Source organism: Natrix helvetica (genome assembly GCF_964273705.1).
Source record: "Natrix helvetica genome assembly, chromosome: 1".
NCBI classification, from domain to species: Eukaryota; Metazoa; Chordata; class Lepidosauria; order Squamata; family Natricidae; genus Natrix; species Natrix helvetica.
Window position 1 is genome coordinate 40039186 of NC_138548.1, and position 14090 is coordinate 40053275.

The 14090-nt window shown below is 40.4% G+C and overlaps 1 long non-coding RNA gene across 4 annotated transcripts in view; it reads right to left on the minus strand.

The window, feature by feature from the left end:
• Positions 1-14090, minus strand: part of LOC309383105 — a 123720-nt gene that overhangs the window by 28176 nt on the left and 81454 nt on the right. The window lies entirely within an intron of this gene.

The window sequence follows — 14090 nt, forward strand, 5'->3', positions numbered from 1 at the left end:
TTTGTTTTTTTAAAAAAGTTCTGGTTAAGCTCTGAAAAACTGTTGCCATTGATTTAGGTGTGCAATTGTCTTCCTTGCCCTGCAAATGAAGAATTCTCCAAAATACAATTCCAACAACAACAACAACAACAACAACACGTTGGAACAGAATTCTAACTTTTTTGTACCATGGATCCATTTGAGAGTCTGTAAACCTATAGACCAGAGGCCATAAGAATGTGGCTGTTTACATCACTATTGAACAGCAAGTTACATTTCAGTTAGAGGTTAATGAAAATAAGATTGCATATTTCCCCAATTCCCCAGGGGGAAAAAAAAACCAGCTTTAGAAGATACTTTTTTGTCCAGCCAGCTACATCTTGTACTAGTGATTGATTAATTATGTGCCATCAAGTAATTTTTAACTCCTAGAGACAACATAGATCTGTATGATGATCTGTAGTAATTGTTCATTTTATAGATTAAAGATTCTTTCCATCTACTTTCAAATATTGTAGCTAACAATGTGCAGTTCTTCAGGTTATCACTACATGAGTTCAGCATTGTTCTATTGCTTAATTCAGAATTCCTCAACTTTTCTGGCTTTGTAGACCAGTATGTGTGTGGTGTGGGTGGGTGGGTGGGGAGAGGGGATGGTTTCATGCAAGCAGCCAGCAAGCGGCACATGCTCACCCACTGCTCGGGCAAGTGGGAATGTACCCATGCACTCACATGCCGCTTCCGTAGCCCGGTTCCAAATGGCTTGTGGCCCAGTAGTGGTCCACAGTCCAGGGGCTGGGCATCCCTGGCTTAATTGACAACTTAACTTCCCTAACAGATCAGTCTTATTATTCACTAAATTACAGTATGTCTCCATGGGCCATCTGAACGTGGAGATGAATATCACACAGGAGAATTTAACATTGATAAACACAACATTGCTTTATTCGTGTTTTTGGATTTAGCAATCAATCCCCGTGAGTGCTTGAAATATAAGTAAAAACAGTTCAATGATTCTCAATTGATTTTGCCCTTGCTTTGTGCAGTAATTACGGAGACTGTAGGATTGGAGGATGGTATGGAGGTAATACTTGAAATGAGTTGATGTGTGAGGTTTTTGGCCTTATGCTAATTAAATTTAAGCTAGTTTATTTTTCTTACTGTTTTCAGTCTAAGATAAAGACGTCCTGATACCTGTGGATTTTCATAAAAGTCCAGTTCTGCAGGTTCCTCCCACTTTTACTGTTAGTGACCTTGCTCTGAGCATATATGCTTTGTATTGTGAAGAACTTCTGGGAAGGTAGGACAACTCACCTGTGAAGGCTTTGAAAACTCAGCCTCTAGGTTAAATTTACAGAGCAATCTTCCCCAAGGATAGAAAAGCTGGTAATTCTTGTTTAGCACTCTGAACACTGGAAAAAAATTGTCAACTAGCTGTTCCTGGATATTGACTTTTTTGATGGGTTAGGTTTTTTCAGTGTTTGGTTACTGAAAATTTGAAAGGTACTTTCCTGCAGCAAAGCTACTGTGAAGAGCAAGATATCAGAAGGAATGCGTAAACCTTTTGCCATTAGTTTTCCTCATTTCTACAACCTGTCTGCCTGGAATCCACGCTGTATACAATTGAGTGGGTCCAGAGGTGTTTCACAAGAAGAGTACTCCACTCCTCTGCTCACAATAGAATCTCTACCAGGCTCGAAATTTTGGGCTTGGACAATCTGGAACTGAGCTGCTGTGGTCCAACCTAAGCATAGTACACAACATCCTACCTGTCAACGACTACTTCAGCTTCAAATACAATAATACATTGGCAAACAATCGATACAAACTCAAGGTAAACTGCTCCAAACTCAATTGCAGAAAATACGACTTCAGCAACAGTGGTCAATGCCTGGAATACTCTACCTGACTCTTTTGTTATATCCTCAAACCCCCACAGCTTCAACCTTAAACTGTCTACTGTGGAGCTCACCCCATTCCTAAGAGGTCCGTAAAGGGGGCGTGCATAGGCACACCAGCGTGCCTACCATCCCTGTCTTACTGTCCCCATTTATTTGTACTCATTTCCTTTGTTCATGTCCATTTTTATACTTATTCCTGCCATCTTGTACATGTTTGACAAACTAATAAATAAAAATAAATAAACCTCCCCAGTTTTTCCTTACTTGCTAATCCAGAAGCTAACGTGATGCACCCTCTGTAATGGAATGTAGGAATGACCTTGGGGAGAGGCAGGGAAAGAAATGCCGCCAAGGAAACAATTAGACAAGAGAGGGAGAGCTCCCAGTAGTACAGTCCCCAGTAATCAGAGCAGGGCAGAGAAATAAACTTACAAAGAATCCACCCTAAAGGATCAAGTAAGTTATACATGGTGGAGGGAAATTTTGAACTTCCCAACTTGCAAGAGTTTTTAAAATATAACCTTACAATAAAGTAGATTTCGCTCATCTGGTTGTATTTTCTGCCTAGTTGGGGCTAGGAGAGCTAACCCCCACTTCCCTGTTCCCTTGCAAAATATTCTCTTAATTACATTCCAGGAAAGCAGCTTGGTTGTGATTTTTCAGTGTAGGAGATTGGCCTCTAGAGCAGTGTTTCCCAACCTTGGCGACTTTAAGTCCTGTGGACTTCAACTCCCAGAATTCCCCAGCCAGCTGGGGAATTCTGGGAGTTGAAGTCCACAGGACTTAAAGTCGCCAAGGTTGGGAAACACTGCTCTAGAGGCCACAAACTTGTTGCAATCCTGATTCCAATATTCTCTAGATCTAGCCATTCCTTGTGAAATCAAAAGGATAATTTCTTCTTGGCATTTTAAAAGGCTTTAAAGGCTTTAAATGATTATTACTACTACTTTAGATTTTATCTGCTAGCTTGATTTTTAAAAAATTAATTCTGGTTATATATATATATATATATATATATATATATATATATATATATATATATATATATATATATATATATATATATATATATATATATATATATATATATATATATATATATATATATATATATATATATATATATATATATATATATATATATATATATATTTATCGTAAGCAGCTGAGAGATATTGGTAGTTGGTACTAAATTAAAATTTAATAATAAAAACAAATAAATTGATTCAAACTCCAAATTCTCCAAATTGAGTCATGTGCTACTGTTGTAGAAGAAACAATTGAGGTCAAAGACCAGGACATGTTACTCTTCCATTAAGCTATAAAAAGTGAGGGCAAGTAAGTTGAGAGAATTTTCTAACTTTTATGCTTGGGTCCTATATAAGATTATTATCATGCTTCTCATCTTTATATTTTAGATATATTGTATAGCTTACAAATGTTATAAAGGCCTCCGGAAGCCTTTATTTTTTATTTTCCTAATTCTTAAACTCATCTCTTTCACTTTTGGAATGTGTCTCATTTTTAAAACCCAGAATCTATAACGTAAAACAAAGGCAGCTAAAACTATGTTGACAACTGTGCTTAATTTCTGGAATTTATGCTAAAATGATCATTTTACAAACCTAGCTTTTTACTTCCCATTATTTACTTACTTTTTTTTTACTTATTATTTTTTACTTACTATTTTAATTTGCATTTTTCTAGCCATTTTAAGTGTTTATGGGGTAAATGTGAAGCCTTTTGCTATAATCTGGGAAAGAAGTGGGAGATTTTCTTCTCAGAGGTGAAAACCAGTGTGTTGATGGAGAAATTTCAGATTTATGGGATTTACCTGGTCTTTTTACAGAACTTCCACATTAGTTAGGATCTAATGCCAAAGGCTCTCATGGACTTTCCCTTGTCTGATGTGAATATTTTCACATCTAGAGACTGAGCTTCCGTCTAATATTTTAAGAAAGCACTCATGTTTGAAGTAGCGTAGTCCAGAAACAATTTTATTGCCACTTCTGCTATTTGTAGGAGTTTTACCTAATCCCATCACAGATAAAGCCAATAGGATGACATTGGTTCAGTATTGCTCCTCTAAAGTAGCTACTTCTGCATACAAAGGCACAGATTTTCAATTTTGGGTAGTCCAGAGTCACTTTGAAGGTTAGTTCTTTGTATTTTATTTCAGTGTAAAACAAACATAATTCTTTTTTTCAAGAAGCACTAGCATTCCTTGCTTTGCTCAATGTTATCAGGTAAACTGAGACTATTTTCTGACATAATAGAAACCTTTTCTAGTATTTTTCCCCCCATCCCTGGTGTTTATATTGCTGCTAATTATCCTTAGCTAGATAAGATGACATGAAGACACACCATAAAATGGATGTCTATCAAAACTGTTGTATTCTGAATGTATGTTCTCTTGCTTTTCTTTGGGAAATTAGTTTTTTCCTTCTAAAAAGTAAAATAATGCATCACTTCACTGAGGTGAAGTCAAGAGAAATGCTATTTAGTTGTCAAAAATCAAGAGAAGTATAGCTTGTCTCTACGTAAGTTCATTAAAATAAAGAATATCCTGCTACTTACAGATTTTCTTTACAAAGACCCCCTAAGAGTAACCAAAAAATACTTTAATCTTTTACTTAAAAAAAAAACCAGGAACAAGACTCCTCTTCCTATTTTAAAGACTTATATCTGCCAAAACGTTGAAATAAAACAAATTACTGTTTCCGGTTCATATGGCATGTTACAACAGGTTATATTGATCTATTAATTTCCGTTTGGGGTGGCTTTGTTTTTGTTTGTTTATTTGCACTGCAAAGATTTGGATATGTTTTCTGACTGATTCTCTGTTACCAAAGAACCAAGAAACTGCAAGCAATTAAATGCTTTGCCATTTATTTACTCAGCATCTGACTGGTTCCATTTTTGTCTTCTTTCGTAGCACATTCTTTCGTGATCTACACTGGGAAAACCCATCCATCAATGTTTCTTGAGATGTGTACGCATACAAAAAAAAAATGAAGTTTCCAAACAGGGCATGCCCAGAGCCTCTTCACATGTAACTTAGAAAAGCCATGCACAAATCTTTGATGTAAATAAAACAAGTCAGATGCTACACAAGAGAAGAATCACATAATTCTTCATTCCCATATATACATATACATACACATACATACATACATACTGTACATACATGCAATATATAAACAGAATCATGGATTGATCCAGACTCTTCATACTTAAAAGTCACATGAAATTGGGTCTACTCTAAAGGTTCCACCTAATTGTATCTTTAGTTGGAATTTAATTGAAAACTAATTTTATCTAATCTTGGATGAACAGGAGGAATTCAAATATGAAGATGTCGAATTGATCCCAGAGAGATCTGATGCGTATCATTTAATATGACGACAATTTCATTTTTTTTTTGCTGAAATAAAAAATAAGCAAATGTGAGGAAACTGAATGGGATTGATGAAAATTAAAGCTATGGTAGTTAAACCGGTGTTCAGTTTCTTTTGTTCTAAATATTAAGTTGTAGTCTGTATGAAAAAAATAATAAACATTAAATTCCAGATATGTTCATAGACGTAAGCGGTCAATTTCTCAAAACTGGATCCTTAGTGAAATGTTTGATAATGATTAGCTACCAGAATAAATTATAATATCCTGCAGTGTTTTTTTTTTACTTGTCAGTGATATCATGGAGACACACTAACAATATATAACATTCAATCTGTTGCAATATTGATTTAATAATATCAGCCACTGCAGTGCCAAGCAAAGCAGCTGTCACTTTTCAGCAAGATAATCATTGCCAGTTAGAGACATAGAAAATTCTAATTAAAAGCCTGTTTTGAAATGCAATACATATTACAGTCCAAAGGCTAACCAGGTTTCTCACAAAAATGGTCACAGGAAGGTGCTGCAATTCTTTTTAAGAATCAGGGGATTCACAGTATTAACCTGTTTATATGTGTCAATCAGTGGTGAAATTCAATTTTTGTTACTACCGGTTTGTGGATGTGGCTTGGTGGGCGTGGCAGGGGAAGGATACTGCAAAATCCCCATTCCCTCCTCACTCCAGGGGGAAGGATACTACAAAACCCCCATTCCCTCCCCACTCCTGGGGAAGGGCACTGCAAAATCTCCATTCCCTCCCCACTCCAGGGGGAAGGATACTACAAAATCCCCATTCCCTCCCCGCTCCTGGGGAGAAGATATTGCAAAATCTCCATTCCCACCCCACTCTGGGGCTGGGCCAGAGGTGGTATTTGCTGGTTCTCTGAACTATTCAAAATTTCCACTACCGGTTCTCCAGAACATGCTGAATTTCACCCCTGGAATGAAATACAGTATTCTTTAATTAGCTTAGGTGTTGTTTAATGCTTAACATGTTAAAGAATTTGTTGCTCTTATGCTATCCTAACTTGCTTCTACGGATGGCGATCTAGTTAATTTCATAGGTATTTAAACTTGTACATAATTCATGTGTAAAACTCATTCAACCATCTAGTCTCTAGGATATGATCATTTTGGATCTCCCTCTCATCTTGAGAGATCTTGTTCTTCCTGGCCCTTTTTATTTAAATCCTTAATCCAGCCTTTCCCAAATTGGTATCCTGGATGTGTGAGCAAAGTAGTTTTGCCCAAGATTCTGTCCTTCAACAAACAGAATAAAGGAGTTTTCTCTAGTTAAACAGGGTAAGAATGATGGGACTTGGAAGTCCAACACATCTGGAGGATAAAAGATTGAGTATGGCCAATACTATTTAGCTTGCTCTTTTAACTATGTTACTTGTTTTTTTAAAAAATTAACTATCTTCTCCATTGACCAATTTTTCTTAGTATGTAATTTCCCCCCCACTTTATCTCATTGTCCTTTTATTTTTACCATGACACATTTTTATTTTTCTCCCAAATATTTTAAAGTTTTGACCAAATTTATGCAAGCCAAAATTACTGGCAAGGAGGATTTTCAACTTTTGCCAACTCTAAGCAATTCTTTTTGGAATATCAGTCTTGGCTTTCCTACAAAATAGCAAAACCAATGGTCATATTATTGCTCTCTGCCATTTGGAATTCCATAATACAGTGGAATCATGTTGGGATTCTCACTCATTTTACCCTGGCCAGCATTTCCAGGATTGAAGATGAGAGAGGCTGTATTTCAATAAATGGATATGCTACCAGTTTGGGAAAGACTGATGAATCTTTTTTCTTTTGCCTTACATTTTGCTTATTTCTTATTCTTTTTGCTCCTCATTTTGTTCTATACTTAGTACATTGTGGAAATCAATAGGTTTATGTTTTTAATTCTCTTAATTGCTTAATGGTTTATTACTTACATACGCTTTCCCCAAATCTTTTATTTTTGTAATGAAAAATATATTGGTAGTTATTGCTTAGCTGGAAGATCTAATTGAAGGGTTAAAGTCCTTCTTAAAATGTTGTGAATCCGATCTGGATCAGCTTCTCCTAAATTTATTTTTTTCATAAAACAACTAAAAAGGACACTGGCTTTTTTTTTGTATTAAACACAATGTGTACTGTTGTGGCCTAGCAGGAGCCGTTGGAGCGGCCACCTGACTCCGACAGCGAGGGTCCCTATGAGTTGGCTCTGGAGGATGTGGAGGACCATGGGCAGGGTTCTGACTCTGAGCAGGGAGCGGGGAGTCTGGTCAGCCACCAGGAGGCGCCTGAGGCATGGAGCAGCGGTGAGAGCCAAAGGAAGGGGGCTCTTGATGCCATGCCTTGGAGCAGTGGTGAGGAGTCACAGGACAGTGACTCAGACATCAGCAGGGAGTTCTTAGATGCTCGTTACTGCCACGCCCACAGGCGCAAGGAGCAAGGGCGCAGTTACCAGCGGTAATTGCTCTCAGCTGCTGATAAGTAGACTCCTCTCCAGTCTATAAAAGGACTGAGTGTGCATACGCCCTTTGCAGAAGTCAACATAGGAACTATTGGGAAAGTTCTGTCTTGTGAGCTTGGCATGCTGGATAGCTGCTATCATGTCTCAGTGCTGGAGGGTTCTGAGAGTCTAGTCGTGGTGGATTGCTGCCAAGGATCTGTCTGTCTGTCTGTGCAATAAATCCTGTTGAAGTAGTTTTGGTCCGGAGTGTGTTCTGTGTTGGCAAGAGAAGAAGGGGGGTCAGAACAGAGTACTATTGTGACTCCTGAGTTCAAACAATTAACCATAAAGGATTATGCTTTGATGTTCTATTTGTGAACTTAGAAGACTTCTGGTTTTCTGGAGAAACAAAATGTTGGGTTAACTGATTCTTTGGTATCATTTAGTAAATATTTTCTTCCTCCTGTTAATGGTTTTACTGCATGGGAATTACATGGTTCTTATTTTTTATTCTGCATTCTCTTGGAGATGCTTTGGTTTATTTACAAATGTTCATTAACAACTATATGCTGTTATATTCTATTTATTTTTCTCAATTAAATAATCTTTGTGAATCCTCTCTATTATGCATTTACATGACCTTTCAGACTAATTAAAAAAATTAAAGTCTAATTTTTCTACTTTTCTCTGCTCAGAGGTATGCTTCATTGTAGGAGTTATTTTTATTTTTCAGATTTGTGATTATTATGCCACTGTATCTCTTCCTTCTGTTTCCATTTCCTCTCATCTTTAATCTAAAGAGTTTGGGCAGATATTCTGTCTTCCCCTCCCCAATATTTTAGTGCAGTTTCTGCCTATCCATATATGAGAATTGAGGAACTTGTGACTTTCTAGATCAGTGTTGGCGAACCACTTTGGCACTGAGCGTTGAAATGGGAGTGCGGAGTGCGCAGGGGAGCACCAGAAACTGGAAGAACAGCTCCCTGGCTTGCATGTGTGGGAGCACTGGAAACCAGAAGAGAAGTTCCTCGGTGCGCATGCACGCACTGGGAAGCTGAGCTTCTGTCAGCCTCTGTTTCGTTATTTGCTTTTGGCTGCCATTGAAATGGGGAGGGGGCCCCTGGTATTTGGGAGGGGAAGCTTTAGTACAGGAGAGATTATAAAAAGAGAGTTTTGGTCTCACTGTCTACTGCGCATGCTGGAGATTAGCGCTTGGTATCGGTCAAGGCCAACTGTCCTGCATACCAATCTGATGATGCTCCTTGAAGATGGAACTCACATGACACCTAAGGGATTTACAGATTGGACAGTGGGATGAGGATTACCGGGGTGTGGCGGTCACATATTGATATGTATGATTTCGCACGCTTTTGCCTCAGATCTTGCTTTGCTTAGCTGCTATCTTTTCATAACCAATAAAAGTACTCTTAATTCTGCAAAATGGAGTTAAGTGGTTTCTTTCTTGGTGCACATCAATGCGCAAAGACCAGCTAGTCAGCACACATGTGCATGCTGGAATCCATAAAAGCAATGGGTGACGGCTGGTGTGCCCAGAGAGATGGCTCTGCATGCCACTTCTAGTACGCGTGCCACAGGTTCTAGATCAATGGTTCTAGATCAATGTTTGGCAACTTGACATTTTGTGGACTTCAACTCCCAGAATTCTATAACCAGCATTGCCAAGGTTGAGAAACAGAGTTATAGATAGTCTATGAACAATATCTTCTAGCATTAATTCTTATTGACCCTGTTGATAATAGGAAAGTCACATTATGAATATCTGGAGGGCCATAGGTTTTTCATGCTTCAACCTAAATCCTTCAAATTTTGTCATTATTTAATTCCAAGAGTTGTTTAAATATTATTTTAAGTCTAAGTCTCTCAACTAAAAGAACAGATTCTATAAAAGAGAGTTGTATTCCAAGATAACACATATTTTTTCTTGATTTGTGCTCTCCCATTAAAATGCCACTTTGATGGAAATGCTTAATAAAAAGTAGACTGAACACTGGAACTTTTGTTCTAAGTCTTACATTAACTTTTCAAATTTCTGTGTCTGTCTCTCCCTCCCTCTGAGAAATATAACTAGAAGGGCCAACATTAGTAATTTTTCAGGTCATTTTTATGTTCAGCTCATATTTTCAGTATAATTCTATCAGAATTAAGTGGGTATTATTATATATTTCCAGTTATATTTTTTCCAGTCCAACTCAGTTTACTTGGCTGTTCTGTTACAGGGAAGAATAGACCTGTGTTGGGCCTTGGAAAATATGCTATATTTTTCCATTCTGTCAGATTGCCTTTCTGGTTATAGTTGCATCAAGTTGGGGTTAGATGGTGAACAAAAATATTAAGTTCAAGATAAAAACAATACTCTTTTCTCACATTTGTTTGGGGGTTTTCAACACACATGTTTAGCATTCAGAATAGACAAATCTGCCAATTTCAATTTTTCTCAGGTCTGCATTTTTAAAAGTTTGCATTAAAATGTCCATTATTTGGGTAGATAGTTCCCCAAACATATATGTCTCAGGTCACAATTTCCCTAATGTAGACAGCAATTGGAAGCAATTTTATATAAAATGATGCATTTTTGTACATTATTCTTCTGAATACATATATATGAATACTACCTTAAAAATGGTAAATTGCAAGAGAACTGCATTTTTTCAGTATCATCTATTACCTAAATATCTTTGTTCATTTATTTAAAATATTTATATTTTAATGTAGTCCTAATGCATTTTCAAGGTGGTATACACCACCCAATGTTAGAATATAGGGCATTGATGACAACAAAAAGTAAACAATGTTCACATTAAAAACATCAGAACAGTAAAACAATCACAGATCAGAGCACCAGAAAAATGAAATTCACAAAACTCAGCAAATCCTGAAACAATCCAAAGTGGTGGTGCTTCATTGAAAATAAGATCAACTTCCCAATATTTAATCATTCTCTCTCCCTCCCTCCTTTGCAAGCAAAGATGAAAAAGAATCTTTCTACAGAAAAATAAAGGTATGGTAGCCTGAGAAACTGAAAAAAAAATATTCCAGAAGAAAGCACTGGCAAATCATTTCTATATTGTTTGCAATACATAAAGCCATTAAGAGTTAAGCTGGACATGAAGCAGTTTTTACTCACACTAAGTATAGATTGAAGACAATGGTCTTAACACTCAAGTAAATGAATCCTGAAATTAAATCATAATCCTATATAGTCAAAGCAATAAGCAATCACAAGAAAACAACATGGACAGTGTCTATATATATGAAAACAACATGGACAGTGTCAATATATATGTCCAACACAGTCCTAGGCTGCATCAACAGAGGGATAGAATCAAGATCACGTGAAGTGTTAATACCACTTTATAATGCCTTGGTAAGGCCACACTTGGAATACTGCATTCAGTTCTGGTCGCCACGATGTAAAAAAGATGTGGAGACTCTAGAAAGAGTGCAGAGAAGAGCAACAAAGATGATTAGGGGACTGGAGACTAAAACATATGAAGAATGGTTGCAGGAACTGGGTATGTCTAGCTTAAGAGAAAGAAGGACTAGGGGAGACATGATAGCAGTGTTCCAATATCTCAGGGGTTGCCACAAAGAAGAGGGAGTCAAACTATTCTCCAAGGCACCTGAGGGTGGAACAAGAAGCAATGGGTGGAAACTAATCAAGGAGAGAAGCAACTTAGAACTGAGGAGAAATTTCCTGACAGTTAGAACAATTAATCAGTGGAACAGCTTAATAATAATAATAATAATAAATTTGAATTTATTAGCCGCTCCCTTTCCAGACAGGACTCGGGGCGGCGTACAATAAAACATATAAAACATAAAACATATGTACAAACACATAAACATACACATATACAAAGACATACATGCACGGAGGAGGTAACAAATTACATCACATTTAGACAGTTAAAAATCACCATTAAAATACCCCATTAGTAATAACACAATTTAAAAATTTAAAAAATTTGAATGGACTGTCAGGAGGAATAAGAAAAAATTTACGGTTGAGCCAGGCCAGATAATTGAAAGAGGTGGGTCTTCAGCTGTACACGGAAGGAGCGGAGATCGGAAATAATCCTGATGTCACGGGGGAGGTCATTCCACAGGGCTGGGCCCATCACAGAGAAGGCTCTGCTCCTGGGTGTCGCCCCCCGACACTGTTTAGCGGACGGCACCCGAAGAAGTCCCTCTCTGTGTGAGCGGATTGGTCGTAGGGATGTATGGGGAAGGATGCGATCCTGCATGTAACTAGGTCCTGTGCCATGAAGCGCTTTAAAGATCATAATCAAAACCTTGAAACGCACTCGGTAGACTACAGGAAGCCAGTGCAGCTCGCGCAGGAGAGGTGTTACAGGGGAGTATCTAGTCCTCCCCATAATCACCCGTGCGGCAGCGTTCTGGACCAACTGCAGTCTCCGAGTGCATCTCAGGGGAAGCCCCATGTAGAGAGCATTGCAGTAGTCCAGGCGAGACGTCACTAGCGCATGGGTGATTGTGCGTAGGGCATCCCGGTCCAATAAGGGGCGCAATTGGCGCATCAGGCGAACCTGATGGAACGCCCCCCTTGCCACGGCTGTTACATGGTCATCCATGGACAGCCGGGCATCCAGGAGGACGCCCAAATTGCGCACCCGTTCCATGGGGGCCAGTTGCTCGCCCCCAATGGCCAGAGATGGAAGCAGCTGGTTGAACCGGGAGGCCGGAAGCCACAGCCACTCCGTCTTGGAAGGGTTGAGTTTTAGTCGGTTGCCATCCATCCAGACCCGTACGGCCTCCAAACACCGGGACATCATTTCAACGGCCTCGTTGGGGTGGTTCGGGGTGGAAATGTATAGCTGAGTATCATCAGCATACAGATGATATCCCACCCCAAAACCACGGATGATCTCGCCCAGCGGTTTCATGTATGTGTTGAACAGGAGAGGCGAGAGCACCGACCCCTGTGGCACCCCACATGTGAGGGGGCTCCGGGTCGATCTCTGCTCCCCTGCCAACACACGTTGCGTCCGGCCAGAGAGGTAGGAGCCAAACCACCGTAAAACGGTGCCCCTGACTCCCAGCCCCTCTAGCCGGTGCAACAGGATACCATGGTCGATGGTATCGAACGCCGCCGAGAGATCTAATAGGACCAGGATAGAGGAACAACCCCTATCTCTGGCCCTCCAGAGATCATCAACCAACACGACCAAGGCCGTCTCCGTGCTGTGCCCAGGTCGGAAGCCGGACTGGCGCGGGTCTAGATAATCATTCTCCTCCAGGTGACGTGGGAACTGTTGAGCCACCACACTCTCTACAACCTTCGCTAAAAAAGGAAGGTTGGAGACTGGACGATAATTGACTAGATCCGATGGGTCCAGGGAAGGCTTCTTGAGCAGGGGCCTCACAACCGCCTCTTTCAAGGCGGCCGGCAGAAACCCCTCACCCAACGAAGCGTTCACTAGGCCCAGGAGCCAGTTGCGCGTAACCTCCCAGGATGCCAGTACAAGCCAGGAGGGACACGGGTCCAATAAACATGTGGTAGGTCGCAGACGTCCACGCAACCTGTCCAAATCCTCGATGGCAACCGAGTCAAACTCCTCCCAGAGCGGTCCCTCAAGACTCGCCTCGGGCGTCTCAACTGGACCACTGAAAGGGGCCCATCCCATCTGGATTTGAGCGACTTTGTCCTGTAGATATTTCCCAAACTCCTCTGCTCTGCCCTGTAAAGGGGCTTCCCGCGGTCTCTCAAACAAGAGAGAGCGAGTCACCCGAAACAGGGCGGCAGGGCGGTTATCTGCGGACGCAATAAGAGCGGCGCAATGTTGACGTTTGGCCGCTCTTAATGCCACAAGGTACATCCTCAAATAGGCTCGTGCCTGTGCTCGGTCAAATTCGGAACGGGAGGATCTCCAACGACTCTCTAGGCGTCTCTTGTGGCGTTTCATCACCCTTAGCTCCTCGGTAAACCAAGGGGCCAGGGTGGTTCGTCGCCGCAGGAGAGGCCGCAAAGGCGCCACCCGGTCTAGGGCCCCGGTAGTCGCACTATTCCAAGCGTCTACCAGGTCCTCCACTCGGGGGCGGGTCAGTTCCACAGGAGGTGGCCCAAGCTCCGTCTGGAACCTATCTGGTTCCATCAGGCGTTTGGGGCGGAACCATCTAATACCTTCCGGTTCCGCCTCCCCGCAGCGGGGGGTAGCACCGGGGAAGTCAAGCCGGAGAAGTGAGTGATCTGACCATGACAGGGGAATAATAGTTGGATCCCCTATTCCCAGATCACTCGTCCACTGGCCAGAGACAAAGACAAGGTCCAGCGTGTGGCCTCCCTCGTGAGTAGGACCCTGAATTAATTGGGTCAGGTCCATGGC